Source organism: Bison bison, unplaced genomic scaffold, assembly GCF_000754665.1.
Source record: "Bison bison bison isolate TAMUID 2011002044 unplaced genomic scaffold, Bison_UMD1.0 scf7180017864332, whole genome shotgun sequence".
NCBI lineage: Eukaryota > Metazoa > Chordata > Mammalia > Artiodactyla > Bovidae > Bison > Bison bison.
In genome coordinates this window covers 424,979-443,145 of record NW_011494904.1, presented here as the reverse complement: position 1 = coordinate 443,145, position 18,167 = coordinate 424,979, and positions in this window count along the sequence as shown.

The window sequence follows — 18,167 nt, the reverse complement described above, 5'->3', positions numbered from 1 at the left end:
AAATTTTTATATATATATATATATATATATATATAGTGCAATATATATATATATTGCACAAAACTTAGCTAAATTGAGTTATATATTTCTCCTGAATACTTCTGTTTAATCCTGGCCTATTTTCCTAAAATATCCCATATTAATTTGCTAACCTATTTGAGCTTTATTTTTGCCTTCCTGCCTATTCTCCATCAAATAAATTTTCCCTGTTTTCTGAACTCTTTATGAAATGCTGATGCATCCTCTATTTTCAACTATATATGAAATAGTCAAACTATACTGTAAGTATCATGAAATTTGGACCACATTTTACTCTTTATTAAGCCCAGTGCCTGAACTTTTTATTTATTAATAGTAAAGATATCTGTAATAGTATTAGATTTTACAGTTTCTACAGATTTCAAATGTTTTTTCACTTGGTACCACAACAACTTCCAGGGCTAAGTATCTCTATTTACTTTATTCTAGATGGTGACAGCAGGCATGAAATTAAAAGACAATTGCCCCTTGGAAGGAAAGCTATGGCAAACCTAGACAGAGTATCAAAAAGCAAAGACATCACTTTGCCAACAATACTGTATGGTCAAACCTATGGATTTTCCAGTATTTGTGTACAGATGTGAGAGCTGGACCATAAAGAAAGCTGAGCACTGAAGAATTGATGCTTTTGAATTGTGATGCTGGAGAAGACTCTTGAAATTCTTGAGATTCCCTCAGACTGCAAGGAGATCAAAACAGTGATTCCTAAAGGAAATCATTCCTGAATATTCACTGGAAAGACTATTGCTGAAGCTGAAGCTCCACTACTTTGGCCACCTTATGTGAAGAGACAACTCATTGGAAAAGACCCTCATGCTGGGGAAGATTGAGGGCAGGAGGAGAAGTGGGTGACAGAGGATAAGAAGGTTGGATGGCATCACTAACTCAATGGACATGAGTTTGAGCAAGCTCTGGGAGATAGTGAAGGACATGGAAGCCTGGTGTGCTGCAGTCCGTGGGGTCTCAAAGAGTCAGACACAACTTAGCAACTGAACAACAACTGAATAAGAATTGATTCAAGTTATGACTACATATTGACCAGGTAGGACGTACAGCATAGGAGTTTTAATTCAGAGGACTTAGATAGATAGCTAATTAGATGGATGGATGAAATGGTAGATAGATATAGATGATAATAGACAAATGGTTATGGAAATATCGATTCTGGCTCTTCCACATAATGATCATGTGAGATTTAGCAATTAGTTTTCTGAAGTTGTCTTACCTCTAACATGGAAACGAGAAGGAAACCCTACCTGAGGGTTTCTGGGAATTTAAATTTAAAAAATGAAAATAAAACATTTGACAAAACCAGTCCCATAAAAACTGCTCAACTACTGTGACTATATTTGGTTTTCAATAATGCAGCTTTTGTTAGCTAGATTTATGTTTCTAGAAAGTTTCATTCTGATTCAGCTCCTTTGTAGGTGACTCAAAATTTTGGCAGTTGGTCATTTTTGGTGATATATTGATGACAAATTCAATAATTGAAATATATTTAGTACTTTACTAGTGTACTTTTCTCATATATAATCCGATCAAAGAACTAGTAATCTGATAAAATGGGAGTTGGCATTGAAGGATTTTATTATTCACTGTTACTCCAATATCATCTTTTCAGGCCTGTTCTTGGTTACATTGTATACAATGCTTGAATGATACTTTGCTTGATTAGTGTCTATTCTTTTTTTTTTTTTTTCCTAAAGCTTTGTTAAAACGTTTGTTCTATAGCAGTATGAATTTCTCTTTTCTTTTTGGTTTTGTACACAATCTAATCTTGTTCATCCATACAATTTAATTCTCTTAATTACCAGATATTCTTGTCAAAAGTCCCAAACCCTATGAAATAATAGATCATCAATTCCTATTGTGGAGAGACTAGCTACATGAAGTAGCTTTAATTCAGAAGTCAGTTTCTGTTGGTGTGAAAGGGAATGTTCCTTCATCTTTTTCAGCTACTGAATTATGATGGATATATACACAAATACTAGCAAGAACAATATTAAATGTGAAAATTTGGATACAGAAAATAATTTTATTTCACTAATATTTTCCTCTTTTTAATTAGGAATAATAAAAACTAAAATTATGCTATTAAAACAATTTTAGCAATAATTTAATTTTGATTTACTGCATAATTATAGCAATAATGTTTTCTACTTTCAGAATGATTTTCTTCCTCATCTGGAAATGAAATTAATAATTTCATATTCACAGTAGCTTATGAAGAAGGTAGCTATAAAACCCTATAGGAAAAAAAAAAGTTTAAACATAAAATAAATTCAAATTTTTAGAATAGCATATTGATACTTAACTAAGAGAGATTTTCCATCCTCCATCATAGATTAATCAGACCTGAAGAAAGAGCAAATTATTAACAAAGCTATGGAATTTAAAATATATCTTAATAAAAACAAATTTTCTAAGCCAGTGTTTTGAAAAGCACAGGCAAGATGATAGAACTTGGTTCTGACAGTGAATTGTAAATTTACAGTAAATTGCATGATTAAATTGAATTATCTGAATAGATTCATTTCTCCATCAAAATACTTTTGAACATTTACTCTGCGTGAGAATACTGTCTTATGAGTAAAGGATACTGTGATAAACTAAAATCTATTTTGGTTAAAAACATCTATTTATGTAATATATAATTGCTAACATATTTAATTTATACTTTATATCTTCTTTTTTATATATAATTTATTGATATATTTAGGGTTTCCCAGGTGGCATTAGTAGTAAAGAATCCACTTACCAATGTAGACGCATTGGTAGACATTCAAGAAGAAGGAGAAGCTTCAACAAAATGGCAGAATCGGTGCAATCAGGTTAAAATCAAATCCCATACTTTCTGGGTGGAAAACTCACAAAACGGAGAACAATAATACCCAAGAAGCTCTCACACTGTCGTGAATGTTCTAGGCCCCACATCAGACTTCCCAACCCAGGGATCTGGCAAAGGGCCTGGGGATCCCCAGAGACCTGACTTTGAAGGATAGCGGGATTTGATTAAAGAGCTTCCACAAGATAATGAAACAGAGACACTTGGAGGGCACAAACAAAACCTTGTGTGCACAAGGACCCAGGGAAAAGGAGACGTGACCCACAAGTGACTGAGCCAGACTTGCCTGTGGGTTTGTGGGTGCCCTGTGGATGTGAGGGTTGGCAGCAGCCTGCAGAGGGGACGAAGGCGCTGGCAGGAGCAGTCCTGGGAGGCACATGTTGGCATGAGCTCTTTTGGAGGGCCCCTTGGTCTCTTACGGCCAAACAGCTAACAGAGAGAAAGCAGAGACCCACCCGTCAACAGAAAATTGGATTAAAGGTTTACTGAGCACGGCCCTGCCCACTAGGGCAAGATCAGGTTTTCCCAGAATCCTTCAGCTGATACAAGCCTCTTATGCTCATCCATCAGAGGACAGAAAGAAGAAGCAAGAACTACAATCCCACAGCCTCTAGAATGAAAAACCACAACCACAGAAAGCTAACAAAAATGATCGCATGTATCACAGCCTTGTGTACTTCAGTGAAACTATGAGCTATGCTGTGAGGACCACCCAAGATGGATGGGTCATGGTGAAGTGCTCTGACAGAACTTGCTCTACTGGAGAAGAGAGTGGCAAATCATTTCAGTATCTTTGCCTCAAGAACCGCATGAGCAACATGAAAATGCAAAAATATGTAACACCAGAAGATGAATCCCCAAGTTCGGTAGGTGTCCAATATGCTATTTGGGAAAGAGAACCAAAGTGCAAATGATACTCAGCTGTGGATGTATCTTTTGTTGACAATAAAGTCTGATGCTGTAAAGAACAATATAACATGGAGACCTGGAATGTCAAGTCCATGAATCAAGGAAAATGGGATATGGTCAAGCAGGATATGACAAGAGTGAACATCAACATCTCAGGAATCAGTGGAACAAAATGGATGAGAATGAGAAAATTTAATTCAGAAGACCATTATATCCAATGCTGTGGGCAAGAATACCTTAGAATAAGTGGAGGAGCCCTCATTGTCAGTGAAAGACTTTGAAGTGCAGTACTTGGGTGCAATCTCAAAAACTATAGAATGACCTTGGTTCATTTCCAAGTCAACCCATTCAACATCACAGTAATCCAAGTCTGTGTCCAAACCATTAATGTCAAAGAAGCTGAACAATTCTTGAAGATCTACAAGACTCTCTAGAACTAACATCAAAAAAGATGTTCTTTTTATCATAGGTAATTGGAATGCAAAAGTAGAAAGTCAAGATATACCTGGAATAACAGGTAAGTTTGACCTTATAATACAAAATGAAGCAGGGCAAAAGCTAACAGAATTTTGTCACAAGAACATACTGGTCTTAGCAAATAACTTCTTTGAACAATACAAGACTCTACACATGGACATCACCAAAAGATCAATATCAAAATCAGACTGGTTATAGTCTTTGTAGCCAAAGATGGAGAAGCTCTATAATGTCAGAAAAAAAACAAGGTCTGGAGCTTACTGTGACTCAGGTCATCACATCTATATTGCAAAATTCAGGCTTAAATTGAAGAAAGTAGGGAAAACTATTAGATCATTCAGGTATTATCTAAATCAAATCCCTTATGATTATATAGTGGAGATGATGAATGGATCAAGGGATTAGATTTGGTAGACAGAATGCCTGAAAAAATATGAATAGAGATTCATAACATTGTACTGGAGGTGGTGACTAAAACCATCCCAAAGAAAAATAGATGCTAGAAGGCAAAATGGTTGTCTGGTGAGGCCTTACAAATAGCAGAGGAAAGAAGAGAAAAAAAAAGGCAAAGGAGAAAGGGAAAAGTATACCCAACTGAACTCAGAGTTCCAGAGAAGAGCAAGGAGAGATAAGAAAGTCTTTTTAAGTAAAATAATGCAAAGAAATAGAGGGAAACAATAGAATGGGAAAGACTAGAGATCTCATCAGGAAAATTGAAGATACTACAGGAAAATTCCTTTCAAAGATGGGCACAATAAAGAACAGAAACAGCAAGGACCTAACAGAGGCAGACACGATTAAGAAGAGGTATCAAGAACACACAGAAGAACTATTAAAAAAAAAAAAAAAAGATCTTAATCACCGGGATAACCACAATGGTGTGGTCACTCACCTAGACCCATACATCCTGGGCCTTAGGAAGCATTAGTACAAAGTTAGTGGAGGTGATGGAAATGCAGCTGAGCTATTTGAAATCCTAAAAGATAATGCTCTTAATGTGCTGCACTCACTATGCCAGCAAATTTGGAAAACACAGCAATGATGATCAGACTGGAAAAGTTCAGTTTTCATTTCAGTCTCAAAGAAGGGCAAAGCCAAGAAATGTTCAAACTGCTGTACAAGTGTGCTCATTTCACATGTTAGCAGGGTAATGCTCAAAATCATATTAGCTGGGCTTCAATAGTGTGTGAACTAAGAACACCCAGATGTACAAGCTGGATTTAGAAAAGGCAGTGGGAACAGAGATCAAATTGCCTACATCCATTGGATCATAGAAAAAGGAAGGGAATTCCAGGGGTGGAAAAATCTACTTCTGCTTCACAGACTATGCTAAAGCCTATGATTTTGTGGATCAAAGCATATTGTGGAAAATTCTTAAAGTTATGGGAATACCAGACCACCTTACCTATCTCCTGAGAAACCTGTATGAAGGTCAAGAAGCAACTAGAACCAGACATGGAATAATGGACTGGGTCAAAGTTGGGTAAGGAGTATAACAACACTGTATATTGTCACCCTACTTATTTAACTTATATGCAGAGTACATTATGTGGAATGCCATACTGGATGAATCATAAGCTGGAATCAAGTTTGCTGGGAGAAATATCAACAACCTCAGATATGTAGATGACATTATCCTTATGACAGAAGGTGAAGAGGAACTTGATGAGGGTAAAAAAGGAGAGTGAAAAAGCTGACTTAAAACTCATCATTTGATAACCTAAGATCATGGCATCTGGTCCCACCACTGCATGGTGACTGAAGCCATGAAATTAAAAGATGCTTGCTCCTTGGAAGAAAAGCTATGACAACGCTAGGCAGAGTGCTAAAAATCAGAACTTTACCAACAAAGTTCCTTGCATTCAAAGCTGTGGTTTTTCCAGCAGTCATGTACAGATGTGAGAATTGAACCACATACAAGGCTGAGCACCAAAATAATTGATGCTTTCAAACTGTAGCCCTGGAGAAGACTCTTGAGAGGCTTTTGGACAGCAAGATCAAAACAGTCAATCCTAAAGGAAATCAGCCCTGAATATTCACTGGAAAGACTAACGCTGAAGCTGAAGCTCCAATATTGTTGCCACCTGATGTGAAGTGCTGACTCTTTGGAATAAAACCCTGATACTGGGAAAGACTGAAGGCAGGAGAAGGGGATGACAGAGGATGAGATGGTTGAATGACATCATCAACTCAATGGACATGAAGTTGAGCAAACTCTGGGAGACAGTGAAAGACAGGGAAGCTTGGCATGCTGCAGTCCGAGAGGCTGTCAGCATGTCAGGCTGACTTGGGCCTGATTTAATGACCAAACAACAACAACAATTTGTTTATTTTATTTTATTTGGTTTTGCTATATCTTTGGTTGTCCTATTGCTCTGTCTGGGCTTTCTCTATTTGCAGGGAGCAGGGACTACTTGATTTGTGGTGTGAAGGTTTCGCCTTGCAGTAGCTTGTCTTGCTGGGGAGTATATGCCCTGGAGAGCATAGGCTTCAATAGTTGATGCAAGCAGGCTCAGTAATCGTGGCACCCCAGCTCTGATGTTCTGAGGCATGTTAGAATCCTTCTGGACCAGAGACTGAGCCCGCGTCTCCTGCATTTGCAGTTAGATACTGTTCCACTGTGCCACCAGGGAAGTCCTAGAAGTATATCTTCTTGTTAAAACTAGTTCAATGATTAAGTGCGTAATGTAATTCAAGCAATGATCCCTGTAGTTCACTTCAGTTGACTCATTCAGTTGTGTCAGACTCGTTGTGACCCAATGGGCTGCAGCACACCAGGCTTCCCTGTCCATCACCAAAACTCAGAACTTGCTCAAATTTATGTCCATTAAGTCAATGCTGTCATCCAACCTTTGCATCCTCGGTTGTCCCCTTCTCCTCCTGCCTTCAATCTTTCCCAGCATCAGGATATTTTCTAATGAATCAGTTTTTGCATGAGGTGGCCAAAGTACTGGAGCTTCAGCTTCAGCATCAGTCCTTCCAATGAATATTCAGGACTGATTTCCTTTAGGATGGACTGATTTGATCTCTTTGCAGTCCAAGGGACTCTCAAACGTCCTCTCCAAAGAAACAGTTCAAAAGCATCAGTTCTTTGGCACTCAGCTTTCTTCACAGTCCAACTCTCAAATCCATACATGATAACTGGAAAAACCATAGCTTTGAATACATGGACCTCTGTTGGTAAAAGTTTCTCTGCTTTCTATTATGCTCTCTTGGTTGGTCATAACTTTTCTTTTGAGGAACAAGTGTCTTTTAATTTCATGTCTGCAGTCTCCATCTCAGTGATTTTGGAGCCCAAGAAAATAAAGTCTGCCATTGTTTCTGCTGTTTCCCCATCTATTTGCCATGAAGTGAAAGAACCAGATTCCATGACCTTAGTTTTTTGAAGATTGAGTTTTAAGCCAGCTTTTTCACTCTCCTCTTTCACTTTATTTAAGAGGCTCTTCAGTTTCTTTTCGCTTTATGCCATAGGGTGGTTGTCATCTTGATATCTGAGGTTATTGATAGTTCTCCTGGAAATCTTGATTCCAGTTTGTGCTTCAATCAGTTCAGCATTTCATATGATGTACTCTGCATATAAGTTAAATAAGCAAGGTGACAATAGCCTTGACATACCTCTTTCTCAATTTGGAACCAGTCTGTTGTTCCAAGTCCAGTTCTAGCTGTTGTTTCTTGACCTTCAAACAGATTTCTGAAGAGGCAGGTCAGGTGGTCTGGTATTCCCGTCTCTATAAGATAGTTTTCCACAGTTTGTTGTGATCCACAGAGTCAAAGACTTTTGCGTAGTCAATGAAGCAAAAGTAGATGTTTTTGTGGAATTCTCTTGCTTTTTCCATGATACAACAGATGTTGGCAATGTGATCTCTGGTTCCTCTGCCTTTTCTAAATCCAGTTTGAACATCTGGAAGTTCCTAGTTCGTGTACTATTGAAAACTATCTTGGAGAATTTTGAGCATTACTTTTCTAGCATGTGAGATGAGTGCATTTGTGCAGTAGTTTGAACATTATTTGACATCACCCTTCTTTGGGATTGGAATGAAAACTGACCTTTTCCAGTCCTGTGGCCACTGTTGAGTTTTCCAAATTTTCTGGCATATTGAGTGCAGCATTTTCACAGCATCATCATTTAGGATTTGAAATAGCTCAGCTGGAATTTCATCACCTTCACTAACTTTCTTCATAGTGATGCTTCCTAAGACCCACTTGAGTTCACACTCCAGGATGTCTGACTCTGTGTGAGTGATCACACCACCGTGGTTATCTCAGTCATTAAGATATCTTTTGTATAGTTCTTCTGTATATTCTTGCCACCTCTTCTTAATATCTTCTGCTTCTGTTAGATCCCTACCATGTCTGTCCTTTATCGAGCCCATCTTTGCATGAAATATCCCCTTGGTATCTCTAATTTTCTTGAAGAGCTCTCTAGTCTTTCCCATGCAATTGTTTCCCTCTATTTCTTTGAATTAATCACTGAGGAAGGCTTTCTTATCTCTCCTTGCTATTCTTTGAAACTCTGCATTCAGACGGATATATCTTTCCTTTTTTCCTTTGTCTATCACTTCTCTGCTTTTCTCAGCTATTTATAAGGCCTTCTCAGACAACCTCTTTGCATTTTTTCTTCTCGAGGATGATTTTGATCACCACCTCTTGTTCAAAGTTACTAACTTCCATCCACAGTTTATCAGGCACTATATCCAATCTAAGGCCTCGAATCTATTTGTCACTTCCACTGTAAAATCGTAAGGGATTTGATTTAGATCATACCCGAGTGGTGTAGTGGTTTTCCTACTTTCTTCAATTTAAGTCTGAATTTGGCAATAAGTTCATGATCTGAGTCATAATCAGCTCCTGATCTTGTTTTTCTGACTGTATAGAGTTTTTCCATCTTAAGCTTCAAAGAATATAATTGATCTGATTTTGGTATTGACCATCTCATGATGTCCATGTGTAGGCTCTTCTCTTGTGTTGAAGAGGGTGTTTGCTATTACCAGTGCATTGTCTTGGCAAAACTCTGTTAGACTGTGCCCTACTTCGTTTTGTACACTACAGGCAAACTTGCCTGTTATTCCAGGTATCTCTTGACTTGCTACTTTTGCATTCCAGTTCTCTATGATGAAAAGGATATCTTTTTTTTTGACGCTAGTTCTAGAAAGCCTTGTAGGTCTTCTTAGAACAGTTCAACCTTCAGCTTCTTTGGCATTAGCGGTGGGGGCATAGACTTGGATTACTGTGATATTGAATGGTTTGCCTTGGAATCGAACAGAGGTCATTCTGGCCTTTGAGATTGAACCCAGATACTGCATTTTGGACACTTTTGTTGACTATGAAAAAGTGAAAGAAAAGTGAAGTCACTCAGTCGTGTCCGACTCTTTGCAACCCCATGGACTGCAACCTACCAGGCTCCTCCATCCATGGGATTTTCCAGGCAAGAGTACTGGAGTGGGCTGCCATTTCCTTCTCCAGGGGATCTTCTCAACCCAGGGATCGAACCCAGGTCTCCTACATTGCAGACAGACACTGGATTGTCTGGGCCACCAGGGAAGCCCACTGTGAGGGCTACGTCATTTCTTCTAAGGGATTCTTGCCCACAGTAGTAGATATAATGGTCATCTGAATTAAATTTGCCATTCTGGTCCATTTTAATTCACTGATTCCTAAAATATCAATGTTCACTCTTGCCATCTGCTGTTTTATCACCCTCAATTTACCCTGTTTCATGGACTTAACATTCCATGTTCTTGCGCGATATTATTCTTTACAGCATCAGATTTTACTTCCATCATCAGTCACATCCACAACTGGGCACTGTTTTCTCTTTGGGTCATCCTCTTCATTCTTTCTGGAGCTACTTTTCCACTCTTCTCTAGTAGCATATTTGGCATCTACCAACCTGGGGAGTTCATCTTTCAGTGTTATATCTTTTGGCCTTTTCATACTGTTAATGGTGTTCTCAAGGCAAGAATACTGAAGTAGTTTGCCACTCCCTTCTCCAGTGGACCATGTTTTGTGAGAACTTTCTACCATGACCCATCTATCTTGGGTGGCCCTGCACTGCATGGATCATATGTTCATTGAATTAAATAAGGCTGTGATCCAAGTGATCAGTTTGGTTAGTTTTCTGTAATTGTGGTTTCCATTCTATCTGCCCTCTGATGGTTAAGGATAAGAGGTTTGTGGAATCTTCCTGATGGGAGGATCTGGCTGTGGGGGAATCTGGGTCTTGCTCTGATGGGCAGAGCCATGCTCAGTACATTTTTAATCCAATTTTCTGTTGATGGGTGGTGCTGTGTTCCCTCCCTGTAGATTGGTTTGAGGCCAAACTATGATCCGGATAACTGGGTAATGGCGACCTCCGTCAAAAGTGTTTATGCCAGGACTGTTGTATTCAGTGCCCCTGACCCCATGGCAGCCACTGTTGATCCAGGCCTCCACTGGAGACTCTTGGACCCTCACAGGAAAGTCTGGCTATGTCTCTTGTGGGGTCACTGATTCTTCCTCCTGGGTCCAGGTGGGCACACGGCTTTATTTGAGCCCTCCACGCATTTCTGGTGGGTATGGTGTTTGATTCTAAATGCAATTTTGTCACTGCTACCATCTTGTTGGGGCCTCTCCTTTGCCCCTGCATATGGGGTATCTTTTTGTTGGTGGGATCCAACATTATCCTGTCAATGATTGTTCAGTGATTAGTTACAGTTTTTGAGTTCTCACAGGAGAAGATGAGCACATGTCCTTCTATTCTGCCATTTGAGTCACATCACTTAAATGAAAACTTCTTCAGCTTGTCAGTTCTTCAGTCCGGCAGTTCAGTTGCTCAGCCGTGTCCAACTCTTTGTGACCCCATGGACTGTAGCACATCAGGCTTCCCTGTTCATCACCAATTCCCAGAGCTTGTTAAAACTCGTGTCCATCGAGTCATTGATGCCATCCAACCATCTCATCCTCTGTCATCCCCTTCTCCTCCCACCTTCAATATGCTCTTTTCCAATGAGTCAGTTCTTCACATCAGGTGGCCAAAGTACTTTAGCTTCAACTTCAGCATCAGTCCTCCAATGAATAGTCAGGACTGATTTCCTTTAGGATTGACTGGTTTGATCTCCTTGTAGTCCAAGGGACTCTAAAGAGTCTTCTCCAACAGCACAATTCAAAAGCATTAATTTTGAGATACACAATATTGCTTTACTGATTTAAGATGAGAAAAATGTTGTTTAGTATGATTAGATAATATAGTCTATTTTGCTTAGTTAATCAGAGGAGAATCTTGCATTCTGTGTTAAATTATATAAATGGCTTCATTTGCAATAGCTAATTCATAGATGGATAAAGGGGATTATGATTTACTCATAATTTTTTTTTCGGATAAGATGTGAACCAACATGAACCAATATAGTAGGGTTCATGCTTGCATACTCTAGTCAAATTTCTGGAAGAACAAAATACCCAAAAGGATGTAGCTTATTATAACTCCTATGATTCTCTTAGTATCCATACAGTCTCTTTTTGTTCTTATGGCTCTAGCTATACCTTACCCTACTTTCTTTCCAAAAGAATATCTTGGAAGATGTCATTTCTATCCTTGAAAGATTGTAAGGCAAGTTATATAACCTGTACTGAGGCTACTTTCTCCTTTGCTCTGTGAACCAGACATGTCAGTTAAATTTGAATTTCAGATAAACAACTAAATTTTTTAATATAAATTTATCCCATACATTACAGTAAAGCAAATAGATCTGAAATTCAAATTGTACTGGGCATATTGCATTTATCTGAGAATCCCAGTTCCGCGGATGCATATAAGAAGTAGAAGTTGACTGCCTATTGGCTAGAATGCCAGATGGAGGTAGTTGCTTGCTGGTCAGATTGCAGCAGACTTCTGCTGAAGCTTCAGCTGATACCCCTTTTGACAACTCCCAAATAACTGTACTGGAATTGGACTGCATGGCATCCATTCAATCAAAAGTGATAGAAAAATTGATCTTATGCATATATAAAAATGTACCAACAATGGAACCAGCAAGAAGGTTAAATTGTGAGAAAATTTAACAAAAGTTTGTGGGGGAAAAACTTGAGCATGATATGGGTCAACTTACTCATGAGAACTTGGGGCCATCACCTGGGGATATCAGTCATGGGCCATAAATCAGAAATAATAAACAACAAGCCTGTGACTCTTAATCAAATGTGGTAAGCAATAAATAATCAGAGATGCATCTGTAGCTGTTGACCATGCATACTAAGAAAGAAAATTTTATTCCCTAGTAGTGTCAGATAGGGGCTTGCCAGTAGACATGCCAGAGGCAAATTTCTTTCTTCTATTTTTACCACCCTCACCTCCCCAGCAACTCTCAGAAAATTCTCAAACATAATAAGGATTACCAAGACACATACTCCTGCTTATCTCTCAGGTTTGGAAAACAGAGTTTTAATTTTCACTAGTGAACAGTAATACTAGTTGAAATATTTCTTTATCTAAGCATCTTGGAATTGTACCAAAGCTGAATGATGTTGGGTGAAGAAGGGTAGACAAATTAGGCCCGGTCTTCCTTGTTTGATTATATCCTTAGAGGCAGAGGACTTGGGTTTCCAGAATGAGAACCACAGGCAATCTTCTTCACTTTCACTTTCTCATTTTTTTGTTTTGTGGTTGCTTAGCTGCTCAGTCCTGTCTGACTCTTTGTGACCCTTTGACTGTAGCCCACCAGGCTATTCTGCCCATAGGATTTTTCAGGCAAGAATGCTGGTGTGGGTTGCCGTTTTCCTCCTCCGGGGGATCTTCCTGACCTGGGGGATGAATCCCCACATCCTGCACTGCAGGCAGATTCTTTATCCTCTGAACCACTCTCTTAAAGCAATTTACTTCCTTTCGGGACCTGCCCATCTAGTATTCCTGCTTCCAGTTCCAAGCACCCTTTCTTGAAAGAGTATCAAAATCATTGGTCCCTTCTTTTTGCCAGCAAACTTTACCAGTTTTGCAATGCTTTCTCTTCTGCATGGCTTCCCTGATAGCTCAGTTGGTGAAGATTCCACCTGCAATGCAGAAGACCCCGGTTCAATTCCTGGGTAGGGAAAATCCACGGGAGAAGGGATAGGCTACCCACTCCAGTATTCTGGCCTGGAGAATTCCATGGACTGAATAGTCCATGGGGTCACAAAGAGTCCAATACGACTGAGAGACTTTCACTTTTCTCTTCTGCATAGTTTTTTTGCTCTACTTATGATGCAGAAAGGTGAACTCTATTCCTAAGGATAGCATCAGAGAGGAAAAACAGGGGAGAAAAATAACAGTATTATCTCAAATAACATAAATGCCTAGTTCACCTCTTTACTTTGAACATGAATTGATGTTTATACTCTGCATTTCATCCCCAAGTAACAAAAGTTTCTGCCAAACAAATACCTATTTAGCAAGGAGATTCATGTGAAACAGACTTTCTGAGAGGAGCAAATCCTGTAGATTATGTTCTAAGCGAGCTTTTACTAGCAGAAAAGCAAAGATCAAGAAGTGGATTCATTTCCTTCAAGGTGTCACATCTTCTTATTACTGAGAGCCAAGGGAAATATGAATGCATTTTAGTTCCAGTCATTTAATTTTGTTTTAATTCCAAAATGTCGTATTCTTTTTGACAAGGCAAGTGTGTGATAAATTATAAACTCAAATTATGTATTAACATGTGCGGGACACTCTGGGGTTAGAATAGAGATAGTAATAAGTTTGAATGATTTCTTGATTTGGGTCTAAAAACATGATGAGTTTGGAAATTAAAAATAAAAACCCAAACTGTATATCAATGACAGCATAGTTATTGATGCACACACTTGTAGTTCTCAGATTTTACTTACAAGCAATAAGTTGTTACAATGTGACTTAAAATACAATCATTTATTTTAGAGTTATTACTATAATATTAATGCTATATATTTTAATTTATAGTTTGTATTAATTATAGAAGTTGATTTTGCTGCTGAAATAAATTCATGTTGAACCACTATTATACAAAATACAAGTAAGTGCTGGAACATGTGTTCAGAAAAGAATAAGAATATTAGATTTATTATAGATTTCAAAATGGCTGTTTTAATTGATCATGGCATTGCTATCATAAAATGTCAACTACTTCTCACACTAGCCTTTAATAGAGGAAGAATGTGACAAGACTCTTAGAGGCTGTGGTATCTGGTGATTAAAATTTAGGATACTGGTTTTGGAGAGATGAGGGTTGAAATACCTGGCAGGTCAGGGATTTAACTGTGTAATCTTATAGATATAATATTTACTTTTTGTAAGTCTTTGCTTCTGCATATGTAAAATTTGATGATAATGATATTACACATTGAATAAATACTATATTTTAGGATTTCAAATGAGGATTAAATAAAACAATATGCTAAGTGCTTCTATTGAAGCCCAAATGCGATAAGCACTGACCAAATAATTTTACCATCACAGGTCTAAATTTACCTGTGCAATTGCATACATGAAAAAATTTTTTTCATTTATTTCACCTTTTTCTAAGTAGTTTAAAAGTGTGCATTCTAAGATTTTTCTCTTAAAGCATTTGTCTAGCCTTGTAGGTGGAGGGGCTTCTTAATTCACTCAAACCTTAATGCTTCCATTTTCAGCTGTTCTTTTAAATAATTTCTGGATTTGAATTAGTTCCTTTTCTATCACAAATGCATCATTGTTGTTCATTTTTACCTTATGTCTGTCAAACCTAGAATATCCAGTAGAAATGTCCTTGATGATGGAAAGCTGCTAGATTTTTATTGTCCAATATGCTGGCCACTAATCATATTTCAATGTTTGACTTTGAATTAATTTAACTCAATGAGATTTGAAATGTAGTTCCTCAGTGATGCCAGCCACATTTCAAGTGTTCTATAGTCACATGTAACTCTTGTCTACCATTTTGGATGGCACAGCGACAACTGGGCCAATTGTCTCCAGTTTCTCTACAATCAAATCTATTCTTCAGAGTAGTCCTAGTTTAATATTAATAGTGAATACTTCTGATTACATTATTCCCATATTCAGTCTCTTTGGGAATAACTTAGTATCAAATATAGAAGGGAATTTTATTATCATGTATCCATCAATTAATATTCTAATACTTTGCCTTCCAACTAATATTTTCCTATCTTCTTCCAAGGATATCAGTGAAGAACTTTCCTGAAGACAAATGTAGCTTTGCTGAAATTAACAAAGTTTGTCTATAAAATTCACCTAATTTGCCAGTCTAGCAACTCTATCAAAAAAGAAGTTATTCTTTGTGAGCCCATGCTGGCTCCTAATGATCATTGCTTTTTCTCTCAAATGCTCTCAAAACATCTGTTTAATAACTACTAGAAATTCACTAAGTCCTCTCATGTCAAGCCAAGGAATTTTACTTTTATCCTATGCACAACGGGCAAAAGTTAGTGTTTTTATTTTCATGTCTAATTCTCATTTAAACAATTTCTTAAAATTAGGGATTATACTTGTTTGTACCTGAGCGACTTCACTTTTCACTTTCATGCATTGGAGAAGGAAATGGCAACCCACTCCAGTGTTCTTGTCTGGAGAATCCCAGGGACGGGGGAGCCTGGTGGGCTGCTGTCTATGGGGTCACACAGAGTCGGACATGACTAAAGCGACTTAGCAGCAGCAGCATACCAGAAATGCCTAAATTACAGTATTCAATAAGTATTAGACTAATAGAAAGTAATGACAATAACTGAATATTTTGAGTAGGTGAGTTTAATAATTAAGCATTTACTTATGAAGAATTAGTTTGTATAAAGGATTGAGTGGAGATGGGGAATAAGCAGAGATGGGGGATAAGATTTGTTAAAGGCCCACTGACAATTTTCAGCTAAGAAAAGATGAATACCTGAATTAAATGAGGGAATTATAGGGATAAATGGGAAGAATAAATGACAGATAGGTAGATACATACATACACAGATGTATGTGTGCACATGACTGATCAAGCAAGAGAAACGCAGAGGTCTACAATGACATTCAAGTTCTGGGATTAGCTGTCTTTATTTTTTCGTGTGTGTGGTATTCAATGTAATAAAGTCCCTCAAATGACTAATGGTATAATACACCAGGAGATTATTCCTCACTCATAAAATGGAATTCTGGGGGGCAGTTCTCTCCAACACAATCATACAGATACTTAAACTGAGACAGATTTTCCTAATTTCCAATTTCTAGCAATCAAACTGATCTCAAGTTTCCTTCCAACTTAAAGAAAATTAGAATAAAAGAGCATATATTAAAGATGTCTCTGGTCATATATATAAATAGAATATATTACTTCCTCTCCCATTACATCTATTGGAGCTCAGTCCTATGGACACATATAAGACCAAGGGAGGGAAAAACATATATTTTAACTGTGTTCTAATAATGAAGAGATACAAAGGGAACATTTCATGCAAACACAGGCACAGTAAAGGACAGAAATGGTATAGACCTAACAGAAGAAGAAGATATTAAGAAGCGGTGCCAGAATAGAGAGAAACTGTACAAAAATGGTCTTAATGACCTGGATAACTATGCTGGTGGGATCACTCACCTAAAGTCAGATATCCTGTACTATGAAATCAAGTGGGCTTTATGAAGCATCACTACAAACAAAGCTAGTGGAGGTGATAGGATTCTAGCTGAGCTATTTCAAATCCTAAAAGATGGTTCTGTTAAAATACTACACTCAACATACCAGCAAATTTGGAAAACTCAGCAGTGGCCACAGGACTGGAAAAGGTCAGTTTTCATTCCAGTCCAAAGAAGGGCAATGACAAAGAATGCTCAAACTATTGCATAATTGTCTTATTTCACACGCTAGCAAGGTAATGCTCAAAATCCTTCAAGCTAAGCTTCAACAGTGTGTGAACCAAGAACTTCCAGATGTACAAGCTGGATTTACAAAAGGCAGAGGAACCAGAGAACAAATTGTTAATATCCACTGGATCATAGAAATAGCAAGAGAATTCCAGAAAAACATTTACTTCTGCTTCATTGACTGTGCTAAAGCCTTTGACTGTGTGGATCACAGCAAACTGTAGAAAATTCTTAAAGAGATGGGGATAGCAGATCACCTTACTTGCCTCCTGAGAAATCTGCATCAAGAGGCAACAGTTAGAACTGGACCTGGAACAACAGTGGTTCAAAATTTGAAAAGGAGTATGTTAAGGCTATATATTGTCACCCTGCTTATTTAACTTACATGCAGAGTGAAAGGGAAAAGTCAGTCAGTCGTGTCCAACTTTTTGTGACCCCATGGACAATACAATCCATGGAATTCTCTAGGCCAGAATACCAGAGTGGGTAGCCTTTCCCTTTTCCAGGGGATCTTCCCAACCCAAGGATTGAACCCAGGTTTCCTCCATTGCAGGCAGATTCTTTACCAGTTGAGCCACCAGGGAAGCCCAAGAATACTGGAGTGGGTAGCCTAACCCTTCTCTAGGAGATCTTCCCAATCCAGGAATGGAACCGGGGTCTCCTGCATTGCAGGCAGATTCTTTACCAACTGAGCTGTGAGGGAAGCCCTTATATGCAGAGTACATCATTCAAAATGCTGGGCTGAATGAAGCTCAAACTAGAATCAAGATTGCGGGTAGAAATATCAATAACCTCAGATATGCAGATGACACCAACCTTATGGCAGAAAGCATTAAAGCATTAAAGAGCCTCTTGATGAAGGTGAAAGAGGCGAGTGAAAAGTTGGCTTAAAACTCAACATTCAAAAAATGAAGATCATGGCATCTGGTCCCATCATTTCATGGCAAATAGACGGGGAAACAATGGAAAGTGACAGATTTTATTTTTTGGGGGGCTCCAAAATCACTGCAGATGGTGACTGCAGCCATGAAATTAAAAGACACTTGCTCCTTGAAAGAAAAGCTATGATAAGCC